Below are 10460 nucleotides of genomic sequence, written 5' to 3'. Positions count from 1 at the left end.
GTGGGGTCTGTAGGCACAAACGTAGCCCCTGTGCTCATTTTGCTATGAGTATCACTGCTAGAGCTACAGTCTGGAGATGCTGCACATATGTTAGAGGTTTGTCAAAAGATGGAAGTGGCTTGGCATTGGAACTGAATAAATGTTTAGGGGTGTTGGCCAACCAAATCCATTTCTGACCCTGTTCACACCCGTCTCTTTCTTGATCCCATCCTGTTCTTACCAGTCTTTCTCAATCCTCTCAGCTGTCTCTCTCTCTCTCTCTCTCTCTTGCCCCAATCCTGTATGGAGAAATGTTAAATATCAGTAAGTAGTATTGAGAAAGGAGATGAGGGCTAGGGTGGAGGCTTGGGCCCATCAGCAGAAGAAAGATATGACCTACTACTGCTGCTGCCGCCGCTGCTATCAACCCTAAAAAATTGCACTAGAAGAGAATTTCTATCTTGACACTAATCTGGAGAGTTCCAGGAGGAGGCCAGATGGCCATCTGATGACAGTGTTTTGATAAATACCCCAGAAGAGGCAATATATGAGTTTTGGGATGCCAGAGGATAATGCAATTATCCTCTGGCATAATGGGTTATCCCAGAGTTGGAATAAGAGTAACTTCAAACCCCTAGCTTCATTCATTCATTCAAAAAAAAAAAAAAAAAAAGTGGGGATTTCATCTTCTTCCCCTTCCTCTAAATTTATCATAGAGTTCTTTTCTTTTTTCTCTTTTTCTTACCACATATGGTTGTTGGATTTTTTTTCTGTTCTTTCCCTGATTGGCAGAAAAATGAGATGGAGCCAGAGAAGTTGTTCCAGTGGATGCCAGAGCAGCAACACATACAATAGCAGACTGAAAAGCAGTTTCTTCAACAACTCACACAATAGGTGCAAAAGCAGCTGGAAAAACAACAGAAACCTTTTCAGCAAATACTTCAGCAACAACTCAAGGTAGACCCACTAGTAGAGCAAACAAAGCTAATGTTGAGGGAGGGCACATCCAGCTGAAGGGTTTTCTCTAAAGGTTAAGACCCCCATGGTAACAGGCATACATGATATGCAACACATTTTAAATGTTGTGCACGCTTTGGCAGGCATCAGGGATAGAAAATCTCCAATGCGGTCAAAAACACTGAAAGCCTGTTTTTAAGCAGCCAAACATGTGCTCAGTAACTGATCTGTTGCTCAATAGTGCTTTTCAGAGATACTTGATAGGTGCAATATTAGAATTAATAGCCATGGAAAAGGGAATACTTGTTATTCATATGTATAGGAAGGACTCAACATCAGTTACAAGACTCATGTTATACTTTCCTCACAGCACTACACAGAAGGATTCTTTTACTTATATACATACCCAGCAGAACTTTATCCAAAGGTATATTCATGCAGAGGGAGTCAGGCTTAGCATATGAGCATTGTTGCAGGGCACAGGAAATCTGACCACCACATTCATTAACAGCAAGGGACAGTCATAGCACACTTGCAATTTCAACTATAATAATGCTTATAGTTCCAACAGAAATCAAGCCATGATAACCTGGAGAGGTGAGTTATTTCATAGAAACTTCTTTGCACCTCTCACCTGTTCTGATGACTACCTGGGTTAGAAAAGGGTTTGGACAAATTCATGGAAGAAGTCCATTAATAATTATTAACCAGGTGACTCAGGGAGACCTCCTGCACTACTAGGGAGTGAGCAGCAAGAAATCAAATCTACTTTTAGGGACTGGTCAGAGACAGGATTATTATTGTCATCATTTTTATTATTAAAAACGTATTATCCACTAGCCCCAAAGTTTACAGTGGGTTACATCGGATGCTAACCCAATATGGAACAACTTATGTTCTTATGATAAAAGGATATAATCAGGCATATAAGCAACTATGGTATCAGTAAAGAAGTATGACCAAACAGAAGTTAATTACAACAGCAAAAAAAGCTCTAAAGATGGGAATTATGGTGAAATATCTAATAGATTGGAAATAAGGTACAAAACACATGAAATCAATTTTTATTAACAGAATTATAAAAACAATGGATATACTTAATTAGCAATACATATATCTAGAAATACTAACACTTTGGCACTAAATAAGTAAATAAGCAAATAAATAAATAAATATATAAAATGTAAAACACAATCCGAGAACCAGTTACTCATAAAATTCAAAATGGTCATATTTTTGCAGTTTTGCTTGTAGAAGGGGTGATAATTGCAAGCCCTCAAAGAGAGAATGATCTCATGTGTTTTGTGTTCTGCAGTCTTTTAAAGAACTGAGTGTTTGTATTTAATACAAACTGAGTGTTTGTATTAACAAAAAAAAACCCACAAAAAAACAAAAAAGTAGCCAGAAGCTAGAAATAAGCTAGGAGCAGTGTATACCTACGAATAGTTCAGCTCAGTTACTCACCTTGGAAAGGTGTTGAGGTAGTGTGATTGGGTTTGAATAGGTACCAACATTTGTTAATCAAGAGAGCAATGAGTCACTCTGGCTGACTAACTGAAGTTAGACTGTTTGTATTTCCCAACCCTCCCACCCCATGCCCACCCACCCCTAGCTCATCCCTTAATTTATAGGCAGGTGCCACTTTCACACAAAAAAAAAACCCATCAACAAAAACTTTATTGAGGGGGGAGCGATTGGAGAAGGAGTGGGCTGTTGGTCAGCTCTCCCCAGACGTACCGCTGAAAGTAAGGACTTTCTCTTTTCCATCTGCGGTGATTTCGGAGTCTCAACGCTGAGAGGAAGCCCCAAAATGAGTTACATCTGCGGAAGAGACAGGCGTCATCGCTGACGTCAGAAGGGGTGTGGCCTCTGGATTTAAATTCACCGGAGGCGCGCTTCTTGTTTGGGGAGCGATTGGAGAAGGAGTGGGCTGTTGGTCAGCTCTCCCCAGACGTACCGCTGAAAGTAAGGACTTTCTCTTTTCCATCTGCTGTGATTTTGGAGTCTCAACGCTGAGAGGAAGCCCCGAAACATCTGCAGCAGAGACAGGCGTCATCGCTGACGTCAGAAGGGCCATGGCCTCTGGATTTAAATTCACCGGAGGTGCGGCGCATCGCCTAAGCTGCGCACGCCGAAGGGGCGAGCGGCTTGGTCCGGCTTAGTCCGGGAGAGTCTGGGAGTCTGGCCAAGTTCTTGTCCTTGCAGTTCTTGAATAGTCCGTATGGGGAAGAAGAGAAAAGCTAGGACTATGACATTGTCACCAGTGCAGCAAGTTTGCACCGGCCCAATGGATCAGCATGTCGTGAGGCAGAGAGCTGACCCAAACGAGGAAGTGATGGGAAGTTCGTTGTTAGCTTCCATCAGTCCAGGAGAAGGTCCTATTTCACCACCTCAGCCAATTCAGAGTCCATCCACTGAATTGGTGCCAGAACTGGTAGGATATCACCCTTTGGAAGTAAGCCTGGTAAATCAAGGCAGAAACCAAAGGGCTGAGACTTCTTTAATAAATACTTTGCCTGTGATTAATCTTCCAGTTCTTTCTGGTAGCACTGTCATGGATAGTCCTCCAGACAATGTTACATTATCAGATATATGGAAAATTATCTCGAAACTAGATAATAATATTACTATCATGAACAAATCTCTTTCAACTGTGATAAAAGCTAACACTGATAAAATAAATGAGCAAGGGTTGAGTTTCAAATTGTGAGAAAGATTTATTGGATCTAAAGAATAAAATGCAGTTAGTCCAATCAACTGAAAACACCTTTATGAGTGATAGTTTAACTTTGCATAAAGAATTGGAACGAATGGAAAATTTTATGAGGTCAAAAAATTTGAGATTGGTAAATTTTCCTATAACCCGTTTGCTCTCTCCTATAGAAATGTTTAAGAAATTTCTTAGAGAAATATTAATGTACAAGGATGAAGAATTTCCCAACTTATCTAAAATATATTATTTTAATAGGAAGAAAGGGAATGATCTTCAAAATCAGGGTTTGCAGACTCCTCCTAGTTTAGGTATAACTACCTTCCTGGAGGAATCTCTAGACTTGATTGAGAATAGAGCAACTCTCTTTATTGCCTTTATATCAGAACAGGATAAGGAGAAATTGTTCAGGAAGTTTTTTAACTATAAGGATGTCTCTTTCTGTGGATACAAAATCCAAATATTCCCAGACATTGCCAGAGCCACCCAAGCAAGGAGGAGGGCCTTTCTTGCATTGAAACAGTGAGTAGTGGCTATAGGGGGGACTTTCTTTTTGAAATTTCCCTGTTTATGTTATATTAATTATAAAGGGAAAAAATTTGGGTTTACTGATCCAGTTCATTTAGAGACATTCTTATCTGATAAATCAGTACTAGAAGTAGAAATATTAGAGGTAAAAGGACCTTAAGTAAAATGTGATATCCTTTCTCCATTATTTTGATTATTAATATCTAATGGTAGTCCCAAAAGAAAAGGGGACTACATAGATGTTAGATTTCCTAAAAGTATTTTTGTGTTGTTCTTCCCAAATTATGTTTCACAAACGTAATGGTATGGTTTGTAGATTGTTCTCTTTAAGTAATTTGTAATACATATTTGTAAATGTTTTTCATGATGTAATCAGTGAAAAAATAATAAAGATTAAATTTAAAAAAAAAAAACAACTTTATTGAGAATTCGATCAGACCCCGGGAGGCCACTACCAGACACATAGTAAATTCACTAATACATTTAAAGGACGTTAGACACATTCCTACTCCCATAGCAACCTAAAACTTAACTAGGAACTGATCAAAAATGAGATGAAGGCAGCAGTCCAGCAGCAAGAGGGGGGCTTCCCAGTCTTTTGCATAGAGTGTCACATGTATGATTTTTTACCCACTGGTGAGAAGTTGTACATGTGCATGCGATGCAAAGAGCTCCTGGCTCTCAGAGAATGAGTCCAATCTCTGGGGGCTAGAGTGGCAGACCTGGAGGAGCTGAGGCAGACAGAGAAGTATATAGATGAGACCTTCAGGGACATAGTAGTCAAGTCCCAACTTCAGACTGGAAGCCCTGGTGCTGCCTTGGAGGAAGAAGGTCTCATGATGGGAGAGCATCAACCAGGTGCAGCAGGAAAGGATCCTGTAGCAAGGACCTGCTCTCCAGGTGATGCATTGTCCTTTCGCACTGAGGATATCTCCCCAAGGCCTACTGCCCAGGAGGGAAGGGTTAGGTCGGCCGTTATAGTTGGTGATTCGATTATTAGGAATGTAGATAGCTGGGTGGCTGGTGGGCGTGAGGATCGCCTGGTAACATGCCTACCTGGTGTGAAAGTGGCGGACCTTACGCATCACCTAGATAGGATTTTAGACAGTGTGGGGAGGAGCCGGGTGTCGTGGTACATGTGGGCACCAACGACATAGGAAAATGTGGAAGGGAGGTTCAGGAAGCCAAATTTAGGCTCTTAGGTAGAAAGCTTAAATCCAGAACCTCCAGGGTAGCATTCTCTGAAATGCTCCCTGTTCCACGCACAGGTCACCGGAGGCAGGCAGAGCTCCTGAGTCTCAATGAGTGGATGAGACGATGGTGCAAGGAAGAGGGTTCAGTTTTGTTAGGAACTGGGGAGCCTTTTGGGGAAGGGGGAGTCTCTTCTGAAGGGATGGGCTCCACCTTAACCAGGGTGGACCCAGATTGCTGGCGCTAACCTTTAAAAAGGAGATAGAGCAGCTTTTAAACTAGAACAAAGGGGAAAGCTGACAGTCGCTCAGTAGCGCATGGTTCGGAGAGAGGTATCTTCAAAGGATACTAATGATGCACTAGAATTAGGGCATTCCGACAGTGAGTTTCCAATAATTAGAAAAATAGTCCAAGTGCCTGTAACTAAAAGCTTTTGAGCGCCTGGTATGCAAAGACGCTGCACTCATTTGTTCCCAACATCAATATATTAGATACAATCTTTCGAGGGAGGAGGCCACTGCCATTAAAAATCTCTCCAATGATTTAACTATTGTAATTAAGCCGGCGGATAAAGGGGGTGGGATTGTCATCCAAGATAGATATGATTATGAGGCCGAGGCCCTGAGACAACTTGGAGATTCGTCTTTCTATTTTCCCCTGCCCTCTGACCCCACTGGATCCTTACTCCAGGATATTAAATCTGTGGTCCAGTCCGCCCTAGATGCTCATATTATTACAAATAAAGAAGCCAAGTTTCTTATTTCAGCCCATCCGGTCATGCCCCTGTTTTACACCCTCCCAAAGATTCACAAAACTCTTGTGCACCCTCCGGGCCGTCCTATAGTGTCCGGCATTGGATCTTTACTCGAACCTTTGTCTCAGTTTGTAGATGTCTTTCTTAAGCCACTGGTACCTCAGATTAAATCCTATGTGCGGGACTCTTCTCATTTTATGACACTTTTGTCACAAATTGAGGTTCCCCAGTCCACAATTTTTCTCATCACGTTAGATGTGGTGTCACTTTATTTCAACATTCCTCAAAGTGAGGCTCTTACCGTTATTGAAAAAGCTTTGAACACACGTCCATTACCACATAGAGTTTCCACATGTTTCCTGGTCCAACTTGCCGAAATTGCTTTGACGAAAAACTTTTTTCAATTTCAGGACATCACGTATCAACAGGTCAAGGGGACCGCTATGGGGGCCACTATGGCCCCTAGCTTAGCGTGCCTATACATGGATGAATATGAAACAGTGAATATTTATCCATCTATCTGGTCTCAATTCATCCATGTATGGCTACGCTATATTGATGACATCTTTATCATCTGGACAGGATCTGACATACAGTTCTTTTTGTTTTTCGATTGGGTCAACTCACTCAGTCCTCACATACAATTTGACTTCAGTATTCACTCCTCCAATATATCTTTTTTGGACATGTTGATCACTTGGAAGGGGGACGGTTTTGAGACCACCCTCTTTCGTAAGAAAACCGACCGGAACACCTTGCTGGCCTATAACAGTTGTCACCCCCGGGCACTCCGTGATAACATACCTACGGGGCAATTTTTACGGCTTCGCCGCCTTTGCTCCACACGGGAGGAATTTCTTGCTCAATCACAATGTATGTTTACCAGATTTGTTGAAAGGGGTTACCCAACACGAATTGTGAAAAGAGCTTTTAAACGCGCTTTATACACACACCGAGACTGGCTTTTCAGTACCCCTATACACTGTGATGACGTTTGCTTTAATTGCATCCTTCCTTTTTCCACCGTAGGTAGGTCCATTGTTAACATGATTAAACGCCACTGGTCGGCCTTGTCACTAACTGACTTAATGCATGGTCCCCCACGCTTCACTTTTAAGAGAGCCACGAATTTGAGAGATCGCCTTGTGCACACATCGTTAGTGCCTGTACAAAATTCACCTCGCTCTAGTGGCCAACACAACCCTTGCGGTCGATGTACAATGTGCAGCCATACTGAGTCCGTGACAGTTTTTAAACACCCTGTGTCAGGACGTGTGTTTAGTTTACATTCTTTGTCAGACTGCTGTACAAAAGGAGTAATTTACGTCATCAAATGCCCCTGCCCATTGGTTTACGTGGGGAAAACCTCACGTATGATTAAGACACGAATCATAGAACATTGTTCTAATATTAGATTATCTAGGATTGATGAGCCCTTAGTGGCTCATTGGATACATGCCGGACACTCCATTGCTGACCTCTCCTTCCAGGTATTGGAGGTGGTCTCTCCCTCCCCGCGGGGAGGAGATTTCGCCTGCATGCTAGGTCGGAGGGAGCAGCGATGGACTTTTACTCTTAATTCAGTCTCCCCTCATGGTCTGAATAAAGATATAGAGTGGTACCAGTTCTATTAGTCATCCTGCTTTAGGTGTCAGTTTGATCACAGGTGTTCCTCTGTCATTTTCAGCCTCTCGCGAGAGTTCTCTTTTCGTGCCATTTTATGTTCTTTAAATTTGGGTTGAAATCAGCGGGCGGTTGCGCTCCTGATGGTCTTGTATAAGGTATGTGAAGTATGTTTATAAGGTATATATAGCAGCCCTTTGTTCCGTTTTTTGATTACTCATATTATATTTCAGATTCGAAAACCATCCTGTCCCTCCCGATGCAGCCACCGCGAAACACGGGACCGTGTCGGGGGACTGTAAAATTCCTTCTGTTATACTAATGGAGTTGCCACAGTGAATGTATTATGAATGTTCACAATAAAATACTGTTTATTAATTAATTGAATGGAACTGCATTGTTCTACCTGCACCAGTGTTCCTATGTACTTGCTCATGTGCAAGGTTTGCTTCTGTATTATATTGGAGACTTCAATTACCCCAATATTGACTGGGTAAATGTATAGAGAGATAACGTTCCTGGATGAAATAAATGATAACTTTATGGAGCAATTGGTTTAGGAACCGACGAGAGAGGGAGCAATTTTAGATCTAATTCTCAGTGGAGCATAGATGTTTCACAATAGGCAGGAGCCCGCAGTGCGGGTAATGCTGCGACTGGTGGGTGGAGTTGGAGCACCAGTTCGTAGAGGTACTCACTGAATGAAGGCATCTTCCTGATGATAGAAAGTGGGACCGAAGGTCCATGGTGCAGGATATAAAGACATAGGCTCTCGAAGAGCAAGTACCCAGTGGTGGGGGTCTGAAGACCTATATGTTAACTGGGCAAACTGGGAACAAACTGGTAAAACTGGCAAATGCGTCAGTGTGCGTCCATTTTACAATCCCTCCACTTTCACAGTAGATTTGGGATTTGTGTGCACAGGCTCACACCCACTTAAAATTCAGCGCACGTGTGCATGCAGCCCGACTGTTTTATAAACTGCGGACATATTTGCATGTAGTCATGTCTCTGGGCACGGGCTGACAAATGATCACACATGTGCACCTGCACACCGATTTAAAAGTTATAATCCCTGCCAATATCTCCATTAATCTGGCTAAGTTAGCTAGAGGCTAATCTTTTGGAGAGATTCAGAGCATCCCTAAAGTTATCCAGCCTCTTGTGGCCTGATAACTGGTTATATTTAAAAGAATAAGGCTAATTAAGTGAGGAAGTAGAGTAAAAAAAAAGTCTGTCATGAGCTTTGCAGTTTAAAGCACAGCCCCTACCCATTCAATAACCCATGGGCCCTGTAAGGCTGAGCTTGCATACCCCCCACATTCCTGTTATTGTATGATATAAGAGAAAGAGCCCTCGCCTGCTGCCCAGCGCATCAACATTTTCAAAAAAATCAGTCTTTCTGACATCTCTCCATCTCCCCCAACCCTATCCTAGTACCTTCTCAAAATGTAGGCTGCTACAGAGATTCCCTGCCGTCACTTTATGTTTGCATTTGCAATGTCAGCCACACTGGAAACATACGCTGATAATGTGAAGGGTGTGAGCCCTTTGTGCTGCGGCGAACCTCCGAGGCCTACGCCAGCAGCTAGCAGATGCGCCCAGTAGCAGGACAGTCTGGAGCTTCACCCATACCAGCCACCTCACATGCAGATTGAGCCCTTGGGGGGGTTCTGGCAGCCGGCAGGACTTAGAAAGGTCCCTAAGGCGGTGAATAGAGCAAGAGTCCAAATGCACGCAGGGGTCATGGCAGACGGTAGGGCTAAAGGAGTTGGAAACAGGCCAAGGTCGGGGCAGGCGACTGACATGGGAGGTCAGGTCCAGGCAAGAGGACAGCTCCAGGCGGCAGGCAGACGTGGTCAGGCCTAGGCAAGAGGTCAGGTCCATTCAGCAGGCAATCATGGCCGGGTCCAAGAAAAAGGTCAGAATCCGGAAGTCAGGCCAAGGGTAGATGAAGATACACAGAAGACACTCACTGCATATTGACTAGCTCACCCCATCAATGTTTATTCACACCTGCAAAAAAATACAGTAGATTGATAAAGTAAGACTTCCCTTTGCTCAAAACATGTTGATTCTTCCCCATTAAACCATGACTATAAGGCCAGTAATTACGTTTTTAAAAATATCTTTTATTATTTTACCTGACATTAATGTCAGGCTTATCAGTCCATAGTTCTCTGGATCAGCCTGGAACATTTTTTAAAAGTTGGTGTTATATTGGCCACTCTCTAGTCTTCGGATACTGTGGCTGTTTTTAACGATAAGTTACAGATTACTAGTAATAGGTCTGCAATTACATATGTGAATTGTTTCAGAATGTTGTGTTTGAGGCATTGTAGACCCTTGGTCACAATGGAGATGACTCCACCCATGGGGAGGGGTCCTGTGGGGAACCACTGCGATTGGCTGACACAGATAGCAGACACAGAATGGATAGTCTTTATTGTACTGCTGTAGTAGATGGTAAACAGGAAGGTAAGGCACCGATCCATGAGGTGCCAAAACGCTCAACAGGCTCAGAAGTGTAGTCTCACCCAGATGTTTCACAATAGGCAGGAGCCCACGGTGCGGGTAATGCTGTGAGTGGTGGGTGGAGTTGGAGCACCAGTTCGTAGAGGTACTCACTGAATGAAGGCGTCTTCCTGATGATAGAAAGTGGGACCGAAGGTCCATGGTGCAGGATATGAAGAGATAGGCTCTCGAAGAGTGAGTACC

The sequence above is a fragment of the Rhinatrema bivittatum genome, chromosome 1 (assembly GCF_901001135.1).
Source record: "Rhinatrema bivittatum chromosome 1, aRhiBiv1.1, whole genome shotgun sequence".
Taxonomy (NCBI): Eukaryota; Metazoa; Chordata; class Amphibia; order Gymnophiona; family Rhinatrematidae; genus Rhinatrema; species Rhinatrema bivittatum.
The sequence above is the reverse complement of the archived record's forward strand: the minus strand, read 5'-3'. Positions refer to the sequence as shown.